This window comes from Elaeis guineensis, chromosome 7 (assembly GCF_000442705.2).
Source record: "Elaeis guineensis isolate ETL-2024a chromosome 7, EG11, whole genome shotgun sequence".
NCBI classification, from domain to species: Eukaryota; Viridiplantae; Streptophyta; class Magnoliopsida; order Arecales; family Arecaceae; genus Elaeis; species Elaeis guineensis.
The window spans coordinates 13,087,942-13,100,301 of record NC_025999.2 but is presented as its reverse complement, the minus strand read 5'-3'; the positions used below and the strand labels follow the sequence as shown (position 1 = coordinate 13,100,301).

General features: G+C 44.0%; 1 pseudogene; it reads right to left on the bottom strand.

Moving 5' to 3' along the window:
* Positions 1-1,336: 1,336 nt before the first annotated feature.
* LOC140859268 (uncharacterized) overlaps positions 1,337-12,360 on the bottom strand; it is a 90,224-nt pseudogene continuing 79,200 nt past the window's right edge.

The following is a 12,360-nucleotide window of genomic DNA, read 5'->3' as shown; positions in this document are numbered from 1 at the left end:
ACAGTGATACGTGAAACATGCTGGAGTATACGGCTGTCCACCTTCTAGTCTTCCTTTTAACTAGGCAGATGATAAAGAACTAGTTGGCAACATATAATAAAATTTGGGAAGGATGTAGGATATTCGACGCAACATATAACAGAAGGGAGATGTATCACATATACAATTGTGATAAACAGTTGCACCCACACTGCACAAATCTTATGAAGACACAATAATGAGGAACAGCCTAAAGATATACAATATGTTAAGGCACTTCTTCAGTCTTTTAGCTCCATCAAGATCTGCACAAGTATCAAAAAGCACTTATGAATAGATTTGCATCAATAGACAAACAACAATAAATTTCCAACAGAGAGGAAAAGAGATTGTCTATTTCAACTGTGAAGTATACAAATATAAAAATATAGATTATCAAATGCAAAAATGGACGTGTTGTTTTTGTTCCGTACACATTGCTGGCATCGAAAACCATTTTTTCTGCATAAAGTACTCAGTGAAACATTTGACATAAAGCATTAAAATGAAATTTTGAATAAAGAAGACATTTCATTAGTTAACACAGTTTAGATAGGTCATTGTTGGACTAACCTGACTCAAGAAGCAAGAAGCCATTGCATTTCTTGTCCTTACATCTATACCTTCCAGGATAGCATTTTCCCAAAGTTCCTCTTATGAATTCTTGACAGTTTGACAGCAAAATCAGATCTTGAAAAATTCAAAATAAGTAGAAAGTGAATTTCAAAGACAAAGGGAAAAGGCCACTAAAATAAATAGATTAACCAAAAACTTTGGCGAAGCAAGAACTTCTGCAGGTGAAAAAATATTTCTTGAGATCTTTTTGTCATGTTTGAATGGTTTTTTTGGTAAATAAATGGGAGTTGGAGGGGTGCAACCTGGCGCAACTACCTCCCTTGGTCGTGTTTGAGTGGTTACTGCATTCTCTATATAACTTATCAAGACCTTACAAGGAGAAAGATAATAGTAACTTCAAAACCAAGTCCATGCAAACAAACACAAAAATAAACAAGATAAAGAATCAACATGTCGTAAAGAATATGGGTATGCAAACAAACATACATGCATACACATTTATACAAGAATTCAAACACCAACATAAACATAATAAAAACTATATAACATCGCAATCAATACATAAATTTGTCCAATTATAACAAAATTCCAACACCAATATAAAGTCATAATAACATTCCATATCACACAATAAAGTCATGATTACGCTATCCATCATGTTCATAAATTACAATCCACAACTAAAGAGAAGGCATCAAAAAAAATCTATAAAACTTAAAAGAAATATAGAGGCATCAGGGTATTAGTCATTCATAGAATCATGACCATCAGTAATTCCATGACTACTGGAACTATCAGGAAACTACAACAAATATATAAAAACTTCAGTGTTGAGAATACGAAAATCATAATGCAAATTAAATAATTAAGTATACGAATAAAAATAAATATAATAATACATGTATTCTAGAAGAGTCCACAAATATCTATAACATGAATGTCAAATGATCAATCTAAGTCTTCATGATGGATATTACAGTGTCATAGTTTTGCCTTATCGCTTCCACCTGCGCCTCCACTAGTGCCTGCACCTACACTTGCACCTATGCCTACACCCACACCCATGCCTCTATCTAGCCCTCCAACTGCTCCTCAATCCGTGCCTCCACCCATGCCTCCACCTGCTACTCAATTCATGCCTCCATCCAAGCCTCGAGCATAGAAATATCTATATGCTAGAGCTTCTCTCTAGCATCCTAAGTGTATCTACGTTTGTCAGATAACTGAATGGAGGCAACTCCAACTCTATAACCCCTCACTTGACCATAGCGGTTCGATCCCAACAGCTCTATCATCACTTGAGCCTCAACACGACTGGCCTCCATAGATGTCGAGGGCTCACTAATATGCTTTACAACAAGAGATGAAACTCTCTCCTATATTTAAGAAAAAAATATATTAATTTTATAATTAAAAATAAAATTATAAATCATTGCATTGAATGATTATAAATACATACAAATATATCTCTCGAGTCGTAAGTAACAAAATGATCATCTCGATGAACATGAGTCGTTATGTAAAACTCCACCTAACCAGGCTCCCTCTCATGGTCATCCATTTACAAAAAACATAAATTTTATAAAATATATAATCCATAAATTTGAATTGACAAGCTATAAGAGTTTCAATAAAACTTATACATATCATGATATATGATACATGATACGTAGTTTTAATATGAAGCATGAGGATCGTATATACATCAAATTAGTCTAAAAAGGTTTGTAATATGCCAAATATTTTGAAAAAAAGCATACATATTCTTGTCTGCATCATGCATAGATCTTAAATCCTGATGTATGAGGAATAGATTGAGCTGCTTGTGCAACTCTATCAATATCAAAATATGTCTACAAAATAAAATAAGCAGTGCAATATATCTTATATATATCTAAATTATATACACTAGTAATTAATATAACATAAGATATATGATGAATGCATACAATTACTTGTCCCTTCTCAGAGAACCAATAATAGACAGGCTTCCTTCATTGATGAGGATCTACATTAAGAAGATAGATACGAGCAACATCATCCTCTGCCAAATCCTCTCTCTTGTAGTCCTCTTTAGCATTACCTTAAATTCTTTCCATTTTTGATTAAGGGACTTCAGCACCCATTCATTGCTATTTGGAAGGAGTATAAAGTTACTCTACAACAAAGCAATGAAGGATATTCAAATATTAAACAACATAATTAATTAAGTATAAACAAATTAACATAAATTATTAAGTTATTTTTTTATCTTTACTAATCGTACAATCTGAACCTTATATGCATAAAGCATATTATTCCATCTAGGATAATTCAAAGGACAAAGTTGACCCTTTCGTGCAATAGTACCAAAGAAGCTCATTAATAATCTAGTCACCTTGTTGATGAGCTACCCCATTTGATTGCATCAAATGATGAACCTCTCACCCTCAACTAAATGCCAAATATCTCTAGCCCATGTGGATCCATGTCTAATCTATGCTCTCATGAATGCATCTACAATAAAAACAAAATGAAAATTAATATTAAGAATCAATCAACAAAAATTAGTACTTAAATCTTAATAGTGATGAATATATTATTCTTCTATTAAAATATCCAGGATATGTATCTCATCCATAATAAGATCCTCCATAGCAGGAGGATCCTGCTATGACTCGGGCTGTTGCATGGATAAAGAACGACCAACATCAGAATGCTATGCAAATGATGAAGGACTGGCCTCAAACTACCACAGTTGCCTCGACTATTTGGACTAATCAAAGGATAATCCACCCTAGGAAGTATGTAACTTTATATCATCGAATCACCTGTGTCAAGACATGATGTCACCAACATTCACAAACAGATACAAAAATCAATTAACATAAATTATGAAATGATAAATATAATACTGATTAAATTGCTAATAAGAAGCAAGATCTATGAAATGAACATGATAATATAATAAATGTATATATCTTAAATCTTTTATTAATTAAAAATCAATCAATATTTTCTCTTTCAATATCCATCCTATTGGTGCAAAAATCTGCTTGCGCCGGAGAAGCTGGAGTCGGAGAAGTCGCGGTCGCCGCCGGGATCTGCAAAAGAAGTCTAAACCGGAGGTGGGGTTGCTCCGGCAAGACCCTCCGACGTTCAAGTCAGTTCTCTGCCTCAACAAGAATGGAGTGCTCGAACGGAGAATTTAGCAGAGTTTTGAGATAAGAAATGAGCTTATAGAATAACGTATCTGGGTCCCCCTTTTATAGACGGAGGAAGCAACGGATTGATGGCGATGTTTGTAACCGTCTGGCAGTGGACTGCCCAGGGTCAGGCGGAGTTTGCTGCGAAGTGTAGTGGAACGGACCCGTGGCTATCGCTGGGGCGTGCCACGTGGAGTCTGCCGCGTGAAGTGGGGCGGCGTTTGTCGTCGTGACTTGCTAGTGGATGGGAGAATCGTGCAGTATCCGTTGCAGGAGGTGGAGCAGGATCGTGGCCGTTTATCGTGGCTGGTCAGGTAGTAATGGAGCCGTGTGGGATCCGTTATAGGGAGTGGAGCAGTGCTGCGATCGTTACTGCGGCCTGTCAGGGAGTGGTGGAGCTGCGCGGAATCCGCCGTAGGAAGTGTAGCAGAATCGTGGCCGTGATTGTGGCCTGGGAGTGCAGATCTGTCGGCTGAAGTTCGGCAGTGGTCGGAGTCCGGCCACCGTAGAGGTCCGGACGAAGACTGTCTGCAGCCATTGGAATCGAGGACGGAGCCCGGCTCCCACAGGAGTCCGGGTGGAGCTGTCCTGCAATCAAGGTTAAAGGCGATGTCCGGCTCCCGTCGGAGTCCGGACAAGGCTTACCAGCAGTTAACGTTGAGGACGGAGCCCGGCTCCCATAGGAGTCCGGGCGGAGTCTGCTCGCTGCTGAAGTTATCGGGGGAGTCTGGCTCCCGTAGGAGTCCGGACGCAGTCTGTCTTGCAGCCGTTGGAGTCGAGGACGAAGCTCGGCTCCCGTAGGAGTCCAGGCGAAGTTTTCCTGCAATCAAGGTTAAAGGTGAAGTCCGGCTCCTATCGGAGTCCGGACAAGGCTTACCAGCAGTTAACGTTGAGGATGGAGCCCAGCTCCCATAGGAGTCCGGGTGGAGTTGTCCTCGCTGCTGAAGTTATCGGTGGAGTCCGGCTCCCGTAGGAGTCCGGACGCAGTCTGTCTTGCAGCCGTTGGAGTCGAGGAGGAAGCTCGGCTCCCGTAGGAGTCCGGGCGAAGTTTTCCTGCAATCAAGGTTAAAGGCGAAGTTCGGCTCCCGTAGGAGTCCGGACGGGGCTTACCAGCAGTTGACGCTGAGGACGGAGCCCGGCTTCCGTAGGAGTCCGGGCGGAGCTGTCCTGTAGTCGATGTCGGCGGTGGAGTCCGGCTCCCGTAGGAGTCCGGGCGAAGTCTGCTTGTGGCTGAAGTTGTTGGCGTCGAGGATGAAGCCCGGCTCCCATAAGAGTCCGGGCGAAGTCTCCCTGCAATTAAAGTCAGAGGGGAGGTCTGGCTCCCGTAGGAGTTCGGACGAGGCCTACCAGCGGTTGATGCTGAGGACGGAGCCCGGCTCCCGTAGGAGTCTGGGTGGAGCTGTCCTGTAGTCGATGTCGGCGGTGGAGCCCGGCTCCCGTAGGAGTCCGGGTGGAGCTGTCCTGTAGTGGTTCAGCAACCCCTTCTTACCGAACTGGGGGAGAAGTACCACCAGTCCTTCGCCGAAGGATGGCGTTTGAAGGTATAAAAATACCTAAACAAGGAAAGAGACGGCTGAACCTCGACTACGTGGCAGAGAGAGAGAAACCCTATCAAAAATCTAAAGGAATTCGGGGCTACGGAAGCGAGAGAGATGTCCAAGAAGCGGAAGAGGGCAGCGACAAAGGAAGGAAGCGGAAGCCGGAGTCCGGCACGGAACGCTTCCTGATACAAACAAAAGCGACCGGGAGGCGGAGTGCTGGCCCGGTCAGAGGGGCCAGGTAGCTCCAGGTCGTACTCTGAAGGAACTCCATACTGAACCCTTATCAGAAGGAGTTCCTCCGAAGTCGAGGAACATGGAATAACGTCCGGTGCGAAAATCGGGCGAAGCCCAGCCCCAGGCACGGGTTCGTCCACAGAGACAGGGACCTGGGGGTTTGAAGTAGAAGAACTCTCGGAACTGCTGGGAGTAGAAGAGCCAGAGAACATTTTGAGTAATTTCGAAGGGGGGATCTAAAGGACCCTAAAAAGATGGACCGAAAGGAGAACGAGAGGCCGAAGACTGACTTGGAGGGATGCACAAAAGTAATGATGAGAAAAGAAGCCCTTAGCGGTGAGAGGAAGGTTGGCACTAACCTATATTACTCTGAGGGACCTGAGGGACGAAAAATGGGAGGCGCCTACGGCTCGAGAAGACGCCCACTAAAGCAGGGCTCTCGAAGAGAAGACAGACACCAGCAAAAACTCAGGAACGGAGTAGGACGCCTAAAGGTGGGGGGACGGGTTTAAATAGACCCTGGGATCCGACGCCATGATGATCGCGAATCCCCCAGACCAGTCCGCATCCGACACGTGTCCCACTCCCCCTGACAGACGGCTAAAAGTGGCTGACAGTTGGCAGGATCATAATTGCACCGTACCTAGGCCAGTGTACCTGCAAAAATTTCGAAGCATCCCCTCGTACCGCTCCAATTCGAAAAGACTCCGGCATGCGCACATTTAATGCCAAAATATCCGGAGGCGGCAGTGCGCAGGATTCGAAGGGACGGTTTCGGCTGTGCCCATCTCTCTCTCTGTACTTCCTTCGTTTGAAGTTCAAACTCGAAAGTAGGGGGACTGGTGTTGGGTATAAAATACCCACAGCCGAAGTCCTCAGTGGAATCGACTACACGACAACTTCGCCCAGACTCCTACGGGAGCCGGGCTCCGTCACCAAGAACTCCAACAGCTTCAGCCGCAAGCAGACTCCGCCCGGACTCCTACGGGAGCCGGGCTCCGCCGCCGACATCGACTACAAGACAGCTCCACCCAGACTCCTACGGGAGTCGGGCTCCGTCCTCAGCATCAACCATTGGTAGGCCTCGTCCGGACTCCTACGGGAGCCGGACCTCCCCTTTGACTTTAATTGCAGGGAGACTTCGCCCGGACTCTTATGGGAGCCGGGCTTCATCCTCGACGCCAACAACTTCAGCCGCAAGCAGACTCCGCCCGGACTCCTACGGGAGCCGGGCTCCGCCGCCGACATCGACTACAGGATAGCTCCACCCGGACTCCTACGGGAGCCGGGCTCTGTCCTCAGCATCAACCGCTGGTAGGCCTCGTCTGGACTCCTACGGGAGCCGGACCTCCCCTCTGACTTTAATTGCAGGGAGACTTCGCCCGGACTCTTATGGGAGCCGGGCTTCATCCTCGACGCCAACAACTTCAGCCGCAAGCAGACTCCGCCCGGACTCCTACGGGAGCCGGGCTCCGCCGCCGACATCGACTACAGGACAGCTCCGCCCAGACTCCTACGGAAGCCGGGCTCTGTCCTCAGCGTCAACTGCTGGTAAGCCCCGTCCGGACTCCTACGGGAGTCGGACTTCGCCTTTAACCTTGATTGCAGAAAAACTTCGCCCGGACTCCTACGGGAGCCGAGCTTCGTCCTCGACTCCAACGGCTGCAAGACAGACTGCGTCCGGACTCCTACGGGAGCCGGACTCCGCCGATAACTTCAGCAGCGAGGACAACTCCGTCCGGACTCCTACGGGAGCCGGGCTCCATCCTCAACGTTAACTGCTGGTAAGCCTTGTCCGGACTCCGACGGGAGCCGGACTTCGCCTTTAACCTTGATTGCAGAAAAACTTCTCCCGGACTCCTACGGGAGCCGAGCTTCGTCCTCGACTCCAACGGCTGCAAGACAGACTGCGTCCGGACTCCTACGGGAGCCGGACTCCACTGATAACTTCAGCAGCGAGCAGACTCCACCCGGACTCCTACGGGAGCCGGGCTCCGTCCTCAACGTTAACTGCTGGTAAGCCTTGTCCGGACTCCGACGGGAGCCAGACTTCGCCTTTAACCTTGATTGCAGGACAGCTCCACCCAGACTCCTGTGGGAGCCGGGCTCCGTCCTCGATTCCAACGGCTGCAGACAGTCTTCGTCCGGACCTCTACGGTGGCCGGACTCCGACCACTACCAAACTTCAACCGACAGATCTGCACTCCCAGGCCACAATCACAGCCACGATTCTGCTACATTTCCTGCGGCAGATTCCGCGCAGCTCCACCACTCCCTGACAGGCCGCAGTAACGATCGCAGCACTGCTCCACTCTCTATAACGGATCCCATGCGGCTCCATTACTACCTGACCAACCACGATAAACGGCCACGATCCTGCTCCACCTCCTGCAACGGATACTGCGCGATTCTCCCATCCACTGGCAAGTCACGACGACAAACGCCGCCCCACTTCATGCGGCAGACTCCACGTGGCACGCCCCAGCGATAGCCATGGGTCCGTTCCACTACACTTTGCAGCAAACTCCGCTTGACCCTGGGCAGTCCACTACTAGACGGTTACAAACGTCGCCATCAATCCGTTGCTTCCTCCGCCTATAAAAGGGGGACCCAGATACGTTATTCTATAAGCTCATTTCTTATCTTGAAACTCTGCTAAATTCTCCGTTCGAGCACTCCATTCTTGTTGAGGCAGAGAACTGACTTGAGCGTCGGAGGGTCTTGCCGGAGCAACCCCACCTCCGATTTAAACTTCCTTTGCAGGTCCCGGCGGCGACCGCGACTTCCCCGACTCCAGCTTCTCCGGCGCAAGCAGATTTTTGCACCAACACATCCTAATTAACCAAGCTTGTTATATTTAAATCATCAGTCGATGTAAAATCATAAGGCATAGACTGCAAATAAGTCTTGTCATCCTCTACTTCTAATCTTTTTCCCATATCATATAAGTCTTAGGTGTCCTTCTTACCACAACAGCTCATTCCTTATCTTTTGAGTCTTATATAAAAAAACTTGATGAGCTTGAGATGAGAAAATAAATGGATTATTCTTTAATAGCACATCAGTATGTATCAGTCTTGAAAAATTTATAAGTGTAAATCTATTCATATCTTGTTTTAAGCCCCTTGATGAGTGTATATCCTTCCAGTTACATCAAAATAATATAACTTTAAATTTTTCATAATAATCTAACTTAAAAATATTCGTAAGTATACTATAATAAGTCTTCCAACCTACTTCCACCATGATGCCACTATTCTGAATTTTTCTAAATTTTTCATATTTTTTTGTATGAAATTTAAATCTATTAATGATGAAACTATTATATCTATTCACAATATTGTTAGGACCTTGAGCAATGGTAATTAATTCCTCTGAATAGTTACTCTCCATCATCATTGGTATCTAAAAATCATGATAAAATTATTAATGTATTATTTGATGCTTATAAATATGCTCCAAAATTAATCCTTTCCCTCGTATAGATGACTAATCTGTTTAAAAAGTCATTCAGAAAATAACTTGATCAATCATCATTGCTTAATCCTTTGGTTAGGTCGAATGCTGTGGTTTGCTCATCTTTGAGCAACCAAAAAATTACTACAAAAAAAAATTAATTCATTAATTAGGAATATTATATGATGAAAATGAAATAAATCAATATATACTAAGGTATTATGTCATTATGAAGTAGCACATAATGATGGACTTGTGCCAGGGATTTTTTATCAAGAACCACACTTTCAACCTTCTCCAAAATACTTTCAGCAATGGAGAAATATTTTTTTCATGCCTCCCTTTCTCACTGTGTAACACTTCCATGCCTAGAAAATAGGGGTGTGAGGGCTTAAGAGGCATGGGGACATATGGCTAAGTTCCTTATTTGATTAGGTCAAGGTGTAGGTCTAAATCCAAATCAAGATTGGATTCCTATTTAGATTGGGTTAGGTCCAATCCCATTAAATTAATGAAATCTAATCCAAATCAAATTAAAATTAGATCTAATCAAATTAAATCAAATTTAAATTAACTAAGACCTAATCCAAATCAAACATGGGTAATGATTAGGTCAAACCTAATCTAGATAGGTTTGGGTTAAGTGTTCATTAGATCCAATCCCATTAGATTAATGAAACCTAATTTGAGTCAAACTCAAATCAAAACTAATCAAATTAAATCTAATTTAATTTGATTAAGATCCAATCCTAATAGTTGATCAAATTAAATAATATATAATAATTATATTTTAGTCCTCCTATAACTTACTAACTCTTAGTAAGTTCTCAATATAATTTTTATATTTAAGTCCAATCATCAATCAAATTGATAATTAAGACCACTTATGATTTATGACTCAAAATCATGATTCAATAGTCTGATTAATCATAACCTTTTTTATGTATGATCCCATAGATTTTATTCTGTCTGATAGTAAAAAATAATTTGATCTCTATTAAACTATCATTGAAATATTTTTTAATAGATTGAAATAATTTTAACTCTCCAATCGAGAATTATTAATCATCAAAATAATTTTTATTGATTCTACAATCCACCAATGACACCTACCAGCATATAGTGGCAATCTAGTAGAAGGGAAGGATGAACCTCTAGGTATAGTTACACGATTCAATTTTTTTATCATGAGTTCTGACAAGATAGAGGCTATAAAAAACTCATCAAATTCCATCGTCTGTCATATATAAGATTGTTGGAAACTATGTCCTTATGCTTCATGTATGTGTATGAATTATAAATTGATAAAAATTATCTGATAAATTTATCATAAGGAATACATCTTCCTAAATAGAACTCGTGTGTTATGATGAAGTCTTTAGAGCTACTTACAAAATGATAAAGAAAGATTTATCATATAGTTTTTAAATTCTGCTCGTGATCAAACAATATAATTGTTACAAAGATGATAATTGTATCAAGTATAGGTCATTGTGTGTCATATTAGTTGATTATCCTCTTAACCAAGACATATAGAGACACGGGTATGGCATACGGGTGAAATGTAGGAGCACATTTCACTAAATATGACCAACTCCAAAATACTCCGCTATCAAGGGTTGCTCTGATGGGATATGGATATAAATATCTCTCTGACTTAAGGCTACCTCGGTGACTTGTAAACAACTCACTATACTTTAGTGCCGGACTATCTGAATTTCTAATTTGATGATGAAAGATTTTTGGATATAGTCAAGTAGTTGTGAAGTCTGAGTATGAGTCAAAATGAGATTGATCGCTCTCTAAATAAAATTAGAGATGATGCATCACTATGTTTCAATTTAGCAAAACTCTGACCAAAGTAGTTCTAGTGAAAAGTCATAGACATTTTTGAGGTTGAGACATAATGTGGACCACTAAGTTATCCTTGAGCATCGAGAGTTAAAGGGATGAATTATACGGTAATTATATCCATATAAATTCTTGAGTGTTGCTAAGCATACATTCAGTCTATTCGAATATTGGGTCCCATTGCTAGATGGTTATATCGATTAGTATAAAAATTATTCTTATGCTAACTGTTTAGGTTCGAACCTATGGGGTCATATACACAGAAGTACCTATCTGATCAAATGACTGATCAACGATTATGAATCATTGAAGGATTTAATTATCAATATGATTAATAATTAATTCTATGCAAAGATTGCAATAAATTATTTACTAATGATTAATAAATTAAAAAAATAATTAACTAATAATTTGATTATTAATTAGCTCAATTTGATTGAGCAATAGGGATTAGATCAAATCAAATTGAATTGGATTCAATTAGATTTAGTTTCAATTGATTGGAATAAGCCCTGTTGGTGCAAAAATCCGCTTGCGCCGGAGAAGCTGGAGTCGGGGGAGCCGCGATCGCCGTCGGGACCTGCAAGGGAAGTCTAAACCGGAGGTGGGGTTGCTCCGGCAAGACCCTCCAACGCTCAAGTCAGTTCTCTGCCTCAACAAGAATGGAGTGCTCGAACGGAGAATTTAGCAGAGTTTTGAGATAAGGAAAAGGAGCTTAAAGAATAACGTATCTGGATCCCCCTTTTATAGGCGGAGGAGGCAACGAATTGATGGCGATGTTTGTAACCGCCTGGTAGTGGGCCGCCCATGGTCAGGGGAATTGATTGCGAAAGATAATGGAGGGGACACGTGGTCATCACCTCGACCCGCCACGTGGAATCTGTTATGAGGGGTGGAGCAGCGTCCGTTGTCAGCGGACAGGAGAATCGCATGGTATCCGTTGCAGGAGGTGGAGCAGGTTCGTGGCCGTCACTGTGGCCTGCCAGGGGATAATGGAGCTGTGCAGAGTCCGCCACAGGAAGTGGAGCAGGGCGGCTATGGTTACTGCGGCCTGTCAGGGAGCGTGGATCTGTCAATTGAAGCTCGGCAACGGGTGGAGCCCGGTTTCTGTTGAGGTCTGGGTGAGGTCCTCCTGGCGGTAGGGGTCGTGAGCGGAGCCCGACTCCCGGGGGAGTCCGGGCGGAACCCCCTCGGTGCTGAAGTTGTGGGTGGAGCCCGGCTCTCGTAGGAGTCCGGGCGGAGCTGCACTTGCTGATGGCGGTGGAGCCCAGCTCCCGTAGGAGTCCGGGCGGAGCTGCACTCGCTGTGGGCGGTGGAGCCCGGCTCCCGTAGGAGTCCGGGTGGAGCTGCACTTGCTGTCGGCGGTGGAGCCCGGCTCCCGTAGGAGTCCGGGCGGAGCTGCACTTGCTGTCGGTGGTGGAGCCCGGCTCCCGTAGGAGTCCGGGTGGAGCTGCACTTGCTGTCGGCGGTGGAGCCCGGCTCCCGTAGGAGTCTGGGCG